Consider the following 17,361-nt stretch of genomic DNA (forward strand, 5'->3'; position numbering starts at 1 on the left):
CCCGGTAGACAACATACAGTTCGGCGCTTCAGGTCTTTGTTACAGATTGCCCTCTCTGTCCTTCTAAGAATTGAGTCCCCTACCACCAGAATATATCTTTCCTTTCCCTTTGCTTCCTCCCCACTCTCACTGGAGGAGTTCTTCCTCTGGCAGCTAGGGGAGTCCCTCAGCTCCAGCAGTGCTGGTCCCTGACTGGTTTCACCAATGTCACTCAATGGAGTATACTTATTGGGATGCTCCAGCCCTGAATCGGCCTCCCTGGCACTTCCCCCTTCCTGACTGTCACCCATCTAGTGCCTGCACATCTTTGTCTCATCCCGCCTCTGTGCTGGCCCCTGCCAGCACCTGCCGTGTTCGTCCCCAGATCTCCATTAGTATGGAGGGTCTTCTCAGTGCTGACAGTAGCTTCCCTAGATTCAGAACCTGGGCTTTCAGGGAAACAATGTGCTTACATTTTGCACAGCAGTAATCGCCCTTGATCGGATGATCAAGGAATGCATACATGCCGCAAGATGTACACGAGTCGCATCTCTACACCTGCCGGCATCTATACCCAAATTACCTAACAACTAGCTTCCTAACACTAATACTCAACAATACAATACACAAGTATTCCAGTAAACTTTATTAAATTATAAACACACTTGTTGTTTGATTTATTACTGCAAGGTAGTGCAAAGATGTCTGAACCCAGAGTGTCAGGTGGGTTGGAATGTTTTCATGGTCATGGTGATGCAGATGAGCAGGTAAATCCAAGCAGTCCCCAAGGGGGTCGTGCTGCATTTTGAGGCTCATCCGGAATGCCATCTGCAGCCGATCCTTAGTCGACCTAGACAACAGCCACAATCCATGTGGGAAGCTGCTTCAGTGACCGCTGTTGTCTGGGGCAAAAAGCCAGGGAGCTCAAATGGAGAGTGATCTCTGGGGGTGAACACACTGAGAGAGAGTTTACAAAGTGGGTGAGAGCTCTGGCCCCAGGACATTTCAGATATGGAAGCTGAGTACGACCTGGACCAAGTCAGGGTGCTGTTGGAATGGCAGGAAGAGATACATGTGTGCTTTCAGGGGGAAGGGACACATCTAGTCGAAGGGGTGATTGCTAGTGTAATCCAACTTAAAGTGGAGGAAGAGTCTGCTGAGAGGCAGCCATTGTCAAGGGCTCAGGAGAAGGGCCCCTTATCTGTGTGAGCCGACTCTCAAGGGGCCAATGCTGCCCCTTTGTCTTTCTACATGGATATGAGCCGGCTAGTTGACAGCTTAGTGAACAGCGGGTCTGGAAATGCCAACCAGAGCTATTGGAGACTCAGGTTTTTCTCAGGGCAGTTACTGACTTCTATGGTGAAAGATGAATTTGAAACCTGGATGCTCTTCAGGCCATGGAAGAATGGAGTGTTTCAGAGGCTGTGAGATGGCAACGGCTCAGTGAGAGTCTTCGGAGCCCAGAGGCTGATGTGATCCATAATCTGAGGATGGGAAAAAAACTTGTGTTACCATGGACTACATAGATGCTCTGTATTCTGTATCGGGAGGGTTGAAACTACCGCAGACCTGATGTACAAATTCAACCACACTCACCAACAAAAGGGGGAGAGTCTGTTGGAATACATATGCTGAGTAGACAGAATGTTGCACCAAATTATCCTCAAGAGGGGTATTGATCCCAGGGGTGTTGATCAAGCTCGTCTAGACTAGGTTTTGCAAGGGGCTCAGTCAAACCATCCTATTGTATAAGTTGTTACCAAAGAGAAACAAGGTGGTGCCTACGTACCCTGAATTGATAAGAGATGTACAAGAAGAGGATGCTCTATTAGAAGAGAAAAGCCAAAGGACGAGAGAATGAAGCTCTATTTCTGGAAATACAGAGAAAGCGGTGGCTCGAGCTGTTCATTGGGAAATGGGTTTCTCGGACGAGGATAGTGGAGCTGAGTCTGAACTGGTGGGGCTGGCCATTCCTGACAATAATAAGCCAGTAAGTGAACTTCGGCCAATCGAACTGATGGCCCAGGTAGCTCAGGCCCAAACCCAGATGTATCATGCCTTAATGCGAGTGATGGAGACCTAAGCAAAGGTGCAAGAACAAGGGACTCGACAAGGAGAGCCAAAACGTTCCCATGGATGAGAAAAGAAATGTTACGGGTGTGGAGAAGTTGGACACTTTCAGGCTGAGTGTCCCAAGACTAGCATCAGCCCTCAATTACTTCACAGAGGTTCTGAAGGCCTTACAGAAGTTACTCTTCCCTAAGCCTGGCGGGAAACTTCAAGGGACCTCAGTGAAAGAGCTAGTTGAGAGTCCCGAGGGAAAACTGCACTCCAACGTCAAGAAAAAAATCCTCAGGGAAGGAAGGACAAGTGCAAGAAATCAATGCACACCTTACTGAGTGAGTAGCTAGACCAACTCCACTGATTTCAAAGAGGCTGATTAGAGCACAATCTATAGAGTCACCCACTGGAAATCTGCCAAAGAACCTAATGGGGCCCTCCCCTATAGTCTCGCTACAAGTAGAAGGAAACTATACTCAAGCTCTACTGGATACTGGAGCCCAGGTGACGTTGCTGTACCGAGAATTTTACCACAAGTACTAGAGGCATATCCCTTTGTGCAAACTGGAGAAGTTAGAGATTTGGACTTTTGACACATTGGCTGTTGTCTGTCCCCGATCACCTGGGGCAGGCCGAAATTCCTTGTTGATAGGCACCAACACCAATCTTGTGAGGAGACTACTCACTCCACTAGCTGTGCTCCAGTAGCGAAGATTCATCCTCAGTTGCGGTAGGCTTTCCAGCGAGTACTGCAGGAGAAGAAGGCCCCAGCGGAAGGGATAGGAAGACTGTGGCGATAGGATACCCATTAAGGGTGTTGCAGCCTGGTGAGAGGGCCTGCCTGAAAGCCACAGTTAAGCTGTCATGGTGTTATGTGGTGCTAGAAGCTGATTCAACAGAGGAGGAGATTGGAATCGAATTGATCACAGAGATTATACCCACTAGGGTCTTATTAAGAAGCAGGTGGTGAATTCCTGTCAGTGTGAGGAACATCACTGGTCACCCAATCTGCCTGAAGTCCCGCATGGTGATAGGAAAAGTGAGTGCTGCCACCACAGTGGTGGGAGATGATCTAGTCCAGAAGGGAAATGGAAGAGAGACCACCGTCCACTGCCCAAATCTGCCCTCCGGATGGGAGGAGTAGATCAAAGCTCAATAACTTGGTTGGAGAAAGTTTTCCAATGATTACACATGGATGGGCTGAAAATGTCATTAGAGAAGTGTCAGTTCTACCAGACTACGGTCACGTATCTTGGGCATGTGGTCTCAGCCGGGGATATAGCTACAGACCCTCAGAAGTTGGAGGCTTTTACTTCCTGGTCTCGCCTGAGCACCGTCACTGAGCTGAGATCATTTCTGTGTTTCTGCTATAGAAAGATTTGTGAAGAACATCTCACAGATTGCCTGACCGTTGAATGAGTATTTACAGAAACAAACAAAGGGGGATCAGCATAAGGCTCAGAAGGGAGGCCCCAGGAAGCCACGTGAACCTGTTCAAGAGCAGTGGATGGCAAAGTGTGAAAGGGCTTTTAAAGGACTGCAGGGGAGCCTTGTTGAAGCACCTGTGCTGTCCTACGCTGATCCATCCAAACCTTATGAATTACACGTTGATGCCAGCAGATATGGGGAGACTCCGCCCAGTGGCCTATGTGAGTCGCAGTCTCACTCCCCCAGGGAGAAAAACTATCCTGTACACAAAGTGGAGTTCTTGACCCTCAAGTGGGCTGTGGTAGATAAGCTACATGATTATCTGTATGGGGCTACGTTCGTGGAGAAAACAGATAACAACCCATTGACTTACCTACTGTCCATTGCCAAGCTGGATGCAACTGGACATTGGTGGTTGGCTGTTCTGTCTGAATTCCGGTTCAGCTTGAAATACCGGCCAGAAGTGGGAAATTGAGACACTGACGCTCTTTCCTGAAGGCCTCACGCCACAAACGCTGGCCAGAAGAGTTGGGTCCATTTACCTGGAAAGAGTATTGGTTGTGTTTCAAGGAGCAGAGCAAAAACACAGAGGGGCAATAGGGGCTGAAGCTGTGAGAGTCACCTCTGTGGCAGTGCCAAGATATTGCTGTTATTTGACCCAAGTGAGCAGCCAAGAACTGCCTCAGCTAACAAGAGAGGACATGAGATGTGACCAAGGTGAAGATCCATTGGGGAATCTTATAAGGAAATCTTTATCCATCAACTGTGTTGATCGCTCTTTATGTTAGTCAGGGATCAATTTTACTGGCTGTCTATGAGAACTGAGCGCTCTTTATGTTAGTCAGGGTTCGATTTTACTGGCTGTCTATGAGAACTGAGGTGGAAAGCTACTGTCGCTTTTGCATCAGATGCATTCAAAGAAAGACCTTACCAGGCAGGGCAGCCCTGATGGGCCATCTTAAAAGCCAGGAGCCAATTGAGTTGGTATGCATTGATTTCTTGTGTTTGGAACCTGACTTGAGTGGGCGGAGTAGTGTCCTGGTTGTGACAGATCATTTTACCTGTTATGCTCAAGCTTTCCCCACTCAGAATTTTTTTTTATTGTTGGTAATGGTGGCAATCTGCGATTTTTATCGTGACTACGACATTATGGTGGACACATCAGACAATTTTGACGCTATTTTGGGACCATTGTCATTTATACAGCCATCAGTGCTATAAAAATGCACTGATTACTGTGTAAATGACACTGGCAGGGAAGGGGTTAAACACTAGGGGGCGCTGAAGGGGTTAAGTGTGTCCTAGGGAGTGATTCTAACTGTGGGGGGAATGGGCTACCAGTGAAACAACAGTGATCCCTGCTCCCGATGACAGAGAGCAGTAGATATCTGTCCTGTCACTAGGCAGAACAGGGAAATGCTTTGTTTACACAGGCATCTCCCCATTCTGCCGCTCTGTGACACGATCGCGGGACACCAGGGGACATCGAGTTCACGGGTCCCGTCAGGATGGCCACAGAGCACGCGGCGGCTGCACGTGCCCACAATGCCACGATTTAAAGGGGACGTACCTGTACACCCATTTGCCCGTGCCATTGTGCCAACGTATATTGTTGTGCACTGGTCGGCATGTGGTTAAATGCATCTCTTTAGAAAGAAAAGCTTTTCCTTAAAGTAGAACTAACGGCAAAACTTGTTTTTCTATATTGGATAGCTATGAGTTTGACTCGAACCCATGTTCGACTCGAACATCGTCTGTTCGATCGTTTGTCGAATTTCGAACGTTATGGGCCGTTCCCACCAAATTCAAGTGGCGCGTCACGGCCCATAATTCACTGTGAATCGCAGTGCATTGCTGGCTGATGATTGGCCAAGCATGCACTATGACCCGCATGCTTTGGTCAATCACAGCACAGAAAAAACGGACAGCAATAATTGGCCAAAGCCAGGGGGCCCCACGCCTTTCCTTTTTTTAATTTGGGTGCGGGGTTCCCCTTAATATCCATACAAGACCCAAAGGGGGAGGGGGACCCATGCCATTTTCTCAATGATTTTCATCCATATTGCTGGGACCAGACATTACATTAAAGCCGCAGGCAGTTTTAAATGACTTTTTTTCCTATAGAAATGTCATTTTGTGCAGGGACAGTTCTAAACATGGGAAACCTGTGACACTTCACAGGCATACTATAGACACCCAGCAGGTACGATATTTAAATTAATATTTAATTATTTTATTTCACTTTAAGCATCATTAAAATCACTGCTCCCGAAAAAACAACCGTTTTTTAAAACTTGTTTTGCATTGATACATGTCCCCTGGGGCAGGACCCGGGTCCCCAAACCCTTTTTTAGGACAATAACTTGCATATTAGCCTTTAAAATGAACACTTTTGATTTTGAACATTTGAGTTACATAGACTTTAATGGGGTTCTAAAGTTTGCGCAAACGTTCGATCCTTTCGAAGGTTCTGATGCAAACCAAACCGGGGGGTGTTCGGCTCATCCCTAATTATAACCCCTGCCAATTATTTTTTGCCAACTTGTGGAGATTTCCCTTGACCGCTTGTCCTATAGCCAAAACAGGAAGTGAGAGGGAATGCCTGCAAAGCGATGGAATCCATAGTTGACCCCAGGTCACAAGAACTAGGGTGCCCATTGGAAGATTTTCCCTCTATTCCTGTTCTGGTGATAACCCAAAATTTGGAGCTTTCTTTTACTTTTACTTTTGGTGATAAAGGTAAACAGGGCAAAAGGAGGGGGTGAATCTCCCTAAAGGGGGCACAGACAGCAACAACAACTGATCCCTCTCTGCTCTATCCAAACAAAAAAGGTTTTAGTTATACTTTAAAATGATTTATAAAGGTTGCAAACAATGGGGACCTTCAACACCAATCTATTGCACTGGAAATAGGTTCTCCGTGTGACATTTTTGGTGCATTGACATACATTTTTCCATTCAAGAAGCCTGTCAGAAACAGTGCAAATCAGTGCATGTGGTTTAAGAGCATCTGGAGCGAATAAGCTAAACTGGAAATACCCTGCCATAAGCTTCTACCAATAAAAAACAATCAATGTTGTTCTTCCAGCAGAAAAATGTAAGCATTGCACTGCTTCTATGTGTAGGTTGTGTATGTAGCAGTGTAGCTGACAGTGGAATTGATTTACTAAATTCAAATAGACTGTGCACTCTGAAAGGGTATTTGCTCCAGAACTTAGTAAATTAAGTAAAACTTCACTTTGCAAAGAATATGTAAATAAAATAATCAAATGCAGGAAAGTAAAAAAACAGCATTTTTGCTTGCACATAATTGGATGATAGAAGTCAGCAGCGCTTCACCTCATTTACTAAGCCCTGGAGCAAATGGCCTTGCAGAGTGCAACTACACTTCAAAGCTGCACAGTCTATTTGTAGTGTGATATGCAGCATTTAGCTGACACACACTGTGGGTTGACGTCTATGTGTATGTTATGTGTATTGTCCCTTGCAGGGTGACTTCTATGTGTATGTTATGTGTATTGTCCCTTGCAGAGTGACTTTTATGTGTATGTTATGTGTATTGTCCCTTGCAGGGTGACGTCTATGTGTATGTTATGTGTATTGTCCCTTGCAGGGTGACTTCTATGTGTATGTTATGTGTATTGTCCCTTGCAGAGTGACTTTTATGTGTATGTTATGTGTATTGTCCCTTGCAGGGTGATTTCTTTGTTCATGTTATGTGTATTGTCCCTTGCAGGGTGACTTCTATGTGCATGTTGTGCGTATTGTCCCTTGCAGGGTGACTTCTATGTGTATGTTGTGTATTGTTTCCCTTGAAGGGTGACTCTAATGTATAGTGTATGTTGTGTGTGTTGTTTCCCTTTCAGGGTTACTCCTATGCATATGTTATGTGTATTTTCCCTTGCAGGGTGACTTGTATGTGTATGCTGTGTCGCTTGCAGGGTGACTTCTATGTCTATGTTGTGTTCCTTGCAGAGTGATTTGTATGTCTATGTTGTGTTCCTTGCAGAATGACTTGTATGTCTATGTTATGTTCCTTGCAGGGTGACTTGTATGTCTATGTTGTGTTCCTTGCAGGGTGACTTCTATGTCTATGTTGTGTGCTCTGTCCCTTGCAGGGTGACGTGTATGTTATGTGTATTGTCTCTTGCAGGGTGATTTGTATGTGTATATTATGACGCGTTCATGGTGACTTGGATGTGTATTGTCCCTTGCAGGACGACTTGTATGTGTATGCTATGACACTTGCATGGTGACTTGGATGTGTATTGTCCCTTGTAGGGTCACTTGTATGTGTATATTGTGTGTTGTGTAACTTACAGGGTGACTTCTGTGTGCATGTTGTGTGAATTGTCCATTGCAGGGTGACTTGCATGTCTATGTTATGTGTTCTGTCCCTTGCAGGGTATTTCCTGTGTGCATGTTGTGTGTTCTGTCCCTTGCAGGGTGATTCCTGTGTGCATGTTGAGTGTTCTGTCCCTTGCAGGGTGACTTGCATGTCTATGTTATGTGTTCTGTCCCTTGCCGGGTGATTCCTGTGTGCATGTTGAGTGTTCTGTCCCTTGCAGGGTGACTTGCATGTCTATGTTATGTGTTCTGTCCCTTGCCGGGTGATTCCTGTGTGCATGTTGTGTGTTCTGTCCCTTGCAGGGTGATTCCTGTGTGCATGTTGTGTGTTCTGTCCCTTGCAGGGTGATTCCTGTGTGCATGTTGTGTGTTCTGTCCCTTGCAGGGTGATTCCTGTGTGCATGTTGAGTGTTCTGTCCCTTGCAGGGTGTCTTGTATGTGTATATTGTATGTTGTTTCCCTTGCAGTGTGACGCCTATGTGGATATTGTATGTTGTGTCCCTTGGAGGGTAATTTGTATATGTATGTTGTGTCCCCTGCAGGATGACCTGTATATGTGAGTTGTGTCTATTGCAGGGTGATTGTATATGTGTGTTGTTGTTTGTATTCCCCTTGCAGGGTGACATGGAGCAGTGAGTGTTGTGTTGTCCCCTTGTGCAGTGAGTGTTGTCCCCTTGCAGGGTGACATGGAGCAGTACGTGTTGTGTTGCCCCCTTGTGCAGTGAGTGTTGTGTTGTCCCCTTGCAGGGTGACATGGAGCAGTGAGTGTTGTGCTGTCCCCTTGTGCAGTGAGTGTTGTGTTGTCCCCTTGCAGGGTGACATGGAGCAGTGAGTGTTGTATTGTCCCTTATGCAGTGAGTGTTGCTGTGTGCTGTGGTTCCTCCTCTCTCTGAGGGAAGCACTGGGGGATCCAATGACGTCAGAGGCTGCGCCAGTGTCAGGAATAGCCCTGTCTATGTGTGTGTGTCTGTGGGTCTATGTGTGTGTGTGTGTGTGTGTGTGTGCAGCGTACAGGAGACTCCTCATCTAGCACAGCCCCCCCTTGTACCCTGACAAGCCTCTTCCCTCCCCCTCCCTATGCTCTCAATAGCTTATTTTTAGACTCGTGCATTGCCAGCAAAATAGACATTTTTTCTCCCTGCAGAGCCCGCCACAGTGGCAGAGCTGAGCAGATGATCGGGGGGTGTATGCAGCACAGCACGGATCTCCATCATCCTCCTCCTCCTCATCACAGCGATCAGCTGATTGGGGGGACATGCCAGGTGGACGTCACTGTGAGGAGAGCAAAGCTGTCAGTGTGATCACACACAGGTAGTGTATATCTCCTCTTATGTATCACCCTCTCCTATAGATCACACACAGGTAGTATATGTCCCCTCTCATGTATCACTCTCTCCTATAGATCACACACAGGTAGTGTATATCTCCTCTTATGTATCACCCTCTCCTATAGATCACACACAGGTAGTATATGTCCCCTCTCATGTATCACTCTCTCCTATAGATCACACACAGGTAGTGTATATCTCCTCTTATGTATCACCCTCTCCTATAGATCACACACAGGTAGTATATGTCCCCTCTCATGTATCGCCCTCTCCTATAGATCACACACAGGTAGTATATGTCTCCTCTCATGTATCACTCTCTCCTATAGATCACACACAGGTAGTGTATATCTCCTCTTATGTATCACCCTCTCCTATAGATCACACACAGGTAGTATATATCTCCTCCTATGTATCACCCTCTCCTATAGATCACACACAGGTAGTATATATCTCCTCCTATGTATCACCCTCTCCTATAGATCACACACAGGTAGTATATATCTCCTCCTATGTATCACTCTCTCCTATAGATCACACACAGGTAGTATATATCTCCTCCTATGTATCACCCTCTCCTATAGATCACACACAGGTAGTATATATCTCCTCCTATGTATCACCCTCTCCTATAGATCACACACAGGTAGTATATATCTCCTCCTATGTATCACCCTCTCCTATAGATCACACACAGGTAGTATATATCTCCTCCTATGTATCACCCTCTCCTATAGATCACACACAGGTAGTATATATCTCCTCCTATGTATCACCCTCTCCTATAGATCACACACAGGTAGTGTATATCTCCTCTTATGTATCACCCTCTCCTATAGATCACACACAGGTAGTATATATCTCCTCCTATGTATCACCCTCTCCTATAGATCACACACAGGTAGTATATATCTCCTCCTATGTATCACTCTCTCCTATAGATCACACACAGGTAGTGTATATCTCCTCTTATGTATCACCCTCTCCTATAGATCACACACAGGTAGTATATGTCTCCTCTCATGTATCACTCTCTCCTATAGATCACACACAGGTAGTATATGTCTCCTCTTATGTATCACCCTCTCCTATAGATCACACACAGGTAGTATATGTCTCCTCTCATGTATCACTCTCTCCTATAGATCACACACAGGTAGTATATGTCTCCTCTCATGTATCACTCTCTCCTATAGATCACACACAGGTAGTATATGTCTCCTCTCATGTATCACTCTCTCCTATAGATCACACACAGGTAGTATTTGTCTCCTCTCATGTATCACTCTCTCCTATAGATCACACACATGTAGTGTATATCTCCTCTTATGTATCACCCTCTCCTATAGATCACACTCAGGTAGTATATATCTTCTAGGTATGTTTCACCCTCTCCTATAGATCACACACAGGTAGTATATATCTTCTCTTATGTATGTATCACCCTCTCCTATAGATCACACACAGGTAGTATATATCTTCTCTTATGTATGTATCACCCTCTCCTATAGATCACACACAGGTAGTATATATCTTCTCTTATGTATGTATCACCCTCTCCTATAGATCACACACAGGTAGTATATATCTTCTAGGTATGTTTCATCCTCTCCTATAGATCACACACAGGTAGTATATGTCTCCTCTTATGTATCACCCTCTCCTATAGATCACACACAGGTAGTATATGTCTCCTCTTATGTATCACCCTCTCCTATAGATCACACACAGGTAGTGTATATCTCCTCCTATGTATGTATGTATCACCCTCTCCTATAGATCACACACACAGGTAGTATATATCTTCTAGGTAAGTATCACCCTCTCCTATAGATCACACACACACACACACACACACACACACACACACACACACACACACACACACACACGTAGTATGTATCTCCTATGTATGTATCCCCAGCTCCAGGATCACCCTCTCCTATAGATCACACACAGGTAGTATATGTCTCCTCCTATGTATGAATCAACCTCTCCTATAGATCACACACAGGTAGTATACAGCCTAGGTATGTATCACCCTCTCCTATAGATCACACACACACACATAGTATATATCTCCTATGTATGTATCCCCAGCTCCAGGGTCACCCTCTGTTCTGGATCACACACAGGTAGTGTATATCCTAGGTATGTATCACCCTCTCCTATAGATCACACACACACACACACACACACACACACACACACACACACACACACACACAGGTAGTATATATCTCCTATGTTTGTATCCCCAGCTCCAGGGTCACCCTCTGCTCTGGATCACACACAGGCTCTGCATGCTCTGTCCTGATCACTGAGGGATTCCCTAGCGATCCCAGCTGATGACAGATCCCTTGCAGTGTGTCCTAGGCATCCTTTCTATAGATATTTGTTGGTTGGCTGCAGCAGGGATCCCCCCTGAAAACACCACCCCTTTCCATGAGTAGAGCTCCCTCCCTCCTCCTCTTCCTGTGAACTCTCCCTTACCCTCTCTCCTCTGTGTGCCTGCCCCTGATCAGCACACACACACACACACACATACACACACTGACACACACACACACACAGTGACAGGCAGGCACACTCACACACCATGCTGACACATAGATCATGCACACACTGACAAGCTGCTTGTCTCGAGGCAGGAGAAGAGCTCCTCTCCGGCGATCAGCAGGCTGGCCCTCTCTTCTTCTCCTTCTCCTCTCCTCCAGTGACAGGCAGTGGCTGCACATCTAGAGGAAGGATCAGAGGCTGATCAGGAACAACTTGTTACACTTCATGATCATTGCTCTCTCTGGCTTCCCTGGGAAGGAAAACAAGAATAAGACTCATCAGAAGAACAAAGTCTCCAGGATTTGTGTGTTGTTTTTTTTTGTGTTTTATTGTTGCTGCTCTTCTATTATTTTTCGGATTGATTTTTGGGGATTGGACTGTGACAGCTCCAGATCCGGTGAGTCACTGCTACCTCCATTTGCATGTAATGATGTGATCTCATTAGGCTTGCTGCACAGCACTGTAAGGGGTTAATCTCACTCCTATGGGTCATCCTGATAAGGTACATACCATGGCTGGGCACAATGCGACAATAGCATGGCATCTGTCATCAGTCTTGTGTATATTGTATATACAGTATATGTGTGTGATCCTGTATTTAGAAAGAGATCTGGATATTTGTAAACACCTATTCCATGTATAATAAATAAGAGTGCATGTTATTATATATAGCTGGGCAGTATCCTTTCCTTGCTCCTGGTTTCCTTGGCAATGCTTCTAATACTGCACTATGGATTTCCTGATGGAACCTGTGCCTGTTCTAGGACTCCCTAGGATCTGTAAACAAACCCACCCTTCTGGATTTGGTTGTCACAAGGGGGGGGGAACCCCAATGATGCTGCATGGATGGTTAGCCCAGCTAGTGATTCCAGCAAGCTGGCAGAAGAAGGGGGGAGGTCAGTATGGAGAGAAGGTAGCTATTATGGTGCTTTGGGCCTTCAGGTCATCTCAAGTGTTAAAGTCATAACTGATCACCAAGTCCTGATTGGGACAGGCTCAACCTGATAATATAAATATGTTGACCCAGATTATAATCTGGCTTCTATACAATAATGATCAACTAATATGTACAAATTCAGCAACTGGCTCCCCACCAGCTTTTTACATTGACCTCTAGCCACCTTTGAATAGTGAAAGCACTGGGTATGATCATGGATGTCTATGGAGGAAACTCAATGGATGCAGCTAGATTGTCCCACCAATGCAGTTTGATCAATTGGAAATGGGTCTTAGTTTATTTTATTAAAACTCAACATTTAATAAACATGGCTCATCAAATTCATTTGGGATAAAGCGGTGAGAATGATAAGCCTCCCACACCCTTCACACAAGTATTCGGATCACTAGAGTGTTTTACATTTGTTCGAGATGGTTGGGAAATGTGGGGAATACCCAGGCTGTAAATGTATGCAGATTAGGGGGAGGTTTGCGTAATATCCACAGGAATTTGTATGGCTCCTAATGACAGCCAGGCAGAGAGAGGGGGGCAAAGATCAGCAACTGCCTGGGCTCAGTCTATTTAAGGTTTTCTACTCATCTCTATGAACAGAGCAAGGGGATTCAAGGCTACAACCTGACTTCTTAAACTTCTTGCTAAAAAAAAAAAAAAAAAAAAAAAATTGCTTCCTTCCTCCCATTAGTACACCATGGGTGAGAGCTTGGCTGCTCTGTTGTTTTGACATGCCCAGTTCTGCCCTGATGTGACTGATTGCCTTTACAGTACTTTGTATGCTGCACAACTGGCAAAGAGTAGGCCAGTGTCAGTTCAGCTCATCAGAGTATGTTCATTTGGGTCTCTGATTTCTTCCTATTTTTCTCATTTCATATTCTTAGAGGTTTGTGTTTGGAAAGTGTATGTATAGCAGCATATAGGCACTCATACTGGCTCCCAGTCATAGTAAGCCTTTCATTGCTGTTTTACTCTGCTTGTCTGCATACAGCTTGCGCTGTTCAAATATTTATCCTGTACTGTATGTATGCCAAAAATTTACGTAGGGATATATATATATATATATATATATATATATATATATATATATATAGATATAGATCTATCTATCTATCTATCTATCTATCTATCTATCTATCTATTTATATATCTATACAGATCTATCTATCTATCTATCTAGATAGATATTATAAATATAGGGATATATATATATATATATATATATATGCCAATAATTAACATAGTAATATATATATATATATATATATATATATATATATATATATATATATATATATCTATCTATCTATCTATACAGATCTATCTATATATATATATAGATATATATTATAAATATAGGGATATATATATATATATATATATATATATATATATATATATATATATATATATATATATATATGAATATACATATAAATGTAGGGATATATACAATGTGTGTGTGTGTATATATATATATATATATATATATATATATATATATATATATATATATATATATATATATATATATATATATATATATACAATTATTATTATTATTATTATTGTACAAAACTGATATTGTGCCGACAGTTTGCACAGCACTTTACTTAAATAGAAATATATATTATTATTATTATTATTATCATTGTACAGAACTGATATAGCACCAAAAGTTTGCGCAGCAGTTTACAATATAACGGAAGACAGAACCGTTACAATCCAAAAAAAAAAAAAATACAAGAGATACAATACAAGAGAGTTATGAGAGAGCTGCTCATAAGAGCTTACAATCTAATAAATTAAAAGATATTGCAATTAAACATATAATGTACTACATATATAATATGTCAAAACACATACACACACATATCTATATAGTATATATATATATATATATATATATATATATATATATATATATATATATATATGTGTGTGTGTGTGTTTATATATATATAAATATATTATATATATATATATATATATATATATATATATACACAGTATAAATATAGTATATTCCATACCATGAACATCATGCACACATAACTTTTATAATACATATATATATATATATATATATATATATATAAAACATATATGTGTGTGTGTTTATATATATATATATATATATATATATATATATATATATATATATATATATATATGTATTATAAAAGTTATGTGTGCATGATGTTCATGGTATGGTATATACTATATATATATATATATATATATATATATATATATATATATATATATATATATATATGTATATCAATATATATATGTGTGTGCGTTTGACTTGTATGGTTGGTCGCAATACCTTTATTAATGGTAGCTAATTTATTTAATTCCTATATGGTTACTATTATTATTGCATGTTGTATAGCTTGTGTTAGTAGTGATATTGGTAAGACAATATGGCAGTTGCTTGCTCAGTGTGCATGCCTAGTATAAATAAGACAAACATGTTTTGCAGGGAGAGGAGCAGGCCACCTCTTCCACATCCACAGATGAGAGCTGTCTGTGTTGCCTTTGCCTGTGTGTCTTCAGATGCCTGTGTGTTCTCAGGAGTGGGTGGAACATTGGCCCGTTCCGGGAATGTTCCATGACGTGTAATAGTCACAGGAAGGGGGTTAACAAGGGGCTCTGCCTGCCATCAAACCAGATGTTCTCCCTCTCCTTCTGTCTCTCTTCTGTATTTGCAAAACATTGCCCTGCAGGGATGGAATAAAACTCGCTTTCTGTCTGGATATTTGTAATGATGCATCTATACTAATAGCAGCGATCCATTGTAGATAGGCAGGCGTGCAGCTGTCTCCAGTGACATGCTGGGAAGTTGTGCACTGAGGCGGTTATACACCATCCCAGAGGGATTTCCTATTACAAAAGAATGGTGCTGTCCTTGCTTGCTCAGGGGTTCCTGTACTGGAACTGGAAAATACCTAATTGCTGCATACCTTTACTCACACTTCTCTTTTCTTCCTGGAGACAAAGGCACATCTATCTCATTGCTCTTATCTGAAACGTTTGTTTTTATGCCTTTAAAGGCTTACCGTCATGTTAATCACCTCAATACCACCATGTTTCTTCATTTCCCCCTCAATTGTGGCAAAAAAAATGAGATCGCCTTTGGTTGTCTGATTTCTAAAAAGGGGTCATTTCGAGGGGTGTTCATACTGTCCTGGCATAGGCGTGCGCTCAGGGTGTGCCAGGTGTGCCTGGGCACACCCTAATCACCCTGTGTGGTGCAGATTGCATCAAAATATACTGCGTTAAAAATGCAGTAACGCACAGAAAAATACAGCATTAAATGGCACATAACACACCGAAATATACAAAGTTAAACATGCACTAATGCACAGAAATATGCTGCATTAAACGTGCAGTAACACACTGGAATATACTGCTTTAAACATGCAGTAATGCACAGAAATACACCAAAGCTCCCTAATGGGGCTCCTAAAAGAAAATAAATATATAATAAAAATTAAAAACTATTAACACTGTCCACTGCCCTACTGACACAAATCTCTGCCCTACTGACACCGTCCACCGCTCTGCTGACACCATCAGTATACTGTATATACACATGCAAATAGGTTTGAGCTTTGGGGTGCACACCCTAATGCAATAGGCTGCGCACACCTATGTGTCCTGGTATTTGTATTTTACCCAGAAAGTAAGGGGGACTGTTTTTTTTTATTTTTTATTTTTTTATTTTACATAATAAAAAAATAAAACACAGTGGGTATTAAATAATAATAATAATACGTAAGTAATATTAAATACCATCAAAAAGAAAGCTCTATCTAGTATAAAATGTTTTTGGGTGCACTGTACCCAATTTGTTTTGGGTACAGCATAACCAAGTAATGGTCTGTTAAGTTATAACAGTGCTGAAAAATGGAAAGAGGCCTGGTAATAAAGAGGTATATACAGGCTGTAAATGTAAACCACGCAAGTGTGTAAATAAAATGTCATATGTATACAAGGTACATTATAGTAGAACGATTCCTAGAGAGGTCCCCTGTAATTACAAGTAGCAACTGATACTATAGAGCAGGGATCCTCAGACTACGGCCCTTCAGCTGTTGTAGAACTACACATCCCATGAGGCATTGTAACACACTGACATTCACAGACATGACTAGGCATGATGGGAATTGTAGTTCCTGAACAACTGGAGGGCCGTAGTTTGAAGACCCATGTAATAGAGAATACAATTTGATTGAGTATTCAATTATTTTTTTTTTATCTCAACATTTATTATAGTACTATGTATTTTTTTATGATTTCAATGATAGGCTGGATAAATAAATGTGGCGTAGAAAATAACTAAGCATTTTTGCATATTTTTGTTGACTTGCTTGTGATTTAGTACTAACTACACAAGCAAGTCAACAATAATATGCAAAAATGCTCAGTTGTATGGGACATATTTATAAAGGCCACAGACTAAAGCACATCCCTGTTTGTTGTATTTTGGTTGCATTTTTTTTATGTTATCACCTATGCTTTTTTAAGTATACTAATGTTAGCATAACTGAGACCTATCCATAATTTAAATAGCAAACTGCGTCTTTTCAGAAAAGTTTGTAAAATGGTGGAGAGGTGGTGTGTCACACGAAGCTCTCTCTACTCAATGGTGGGCCTCTGATTAGCCACATAATAACAGCCAGGGAGGTCCCCACTTCTTTA

At 42.4% G+C, this 17,361-nt stretch overlaps 1 protein-coding gene across 1 annotated transcript in view; it reads left to right on the forward strand.

The window, feature by feature from the left end:
• Positions 1 to 11,366: 11,366 nt before the first annotated feature.
• The window catches only part of HIVEP2 (HIVEP zinc finger 2), a 300,890-nt gene continuing 294,895 nt past the window's right edge, over positions 11,367 to 17,361 (forward strand). Inside the window, exon 1 of the mRNA XM_040350578.1 lies at positions 11,367 to 12,099. The gene's annotated coding sequence lies outside the window, so the exon portion shown is untranslated. The remainder of the gene's footprint in view (positions 12,100 to 17,361) is intronic.

The sequence above is a fragment of the Rana temporaria genome, chromosome 4 (genome assembly GCF_905171775.1).
Source record: "Rana temporaria chromosome 4, aRanTem1.1, whole genome shotgun sequence".
NCBI lineage: Eukaryota > Metazoa > Chordata > Amphibia > Anura > Ranidae > Rana > Rana temporaria.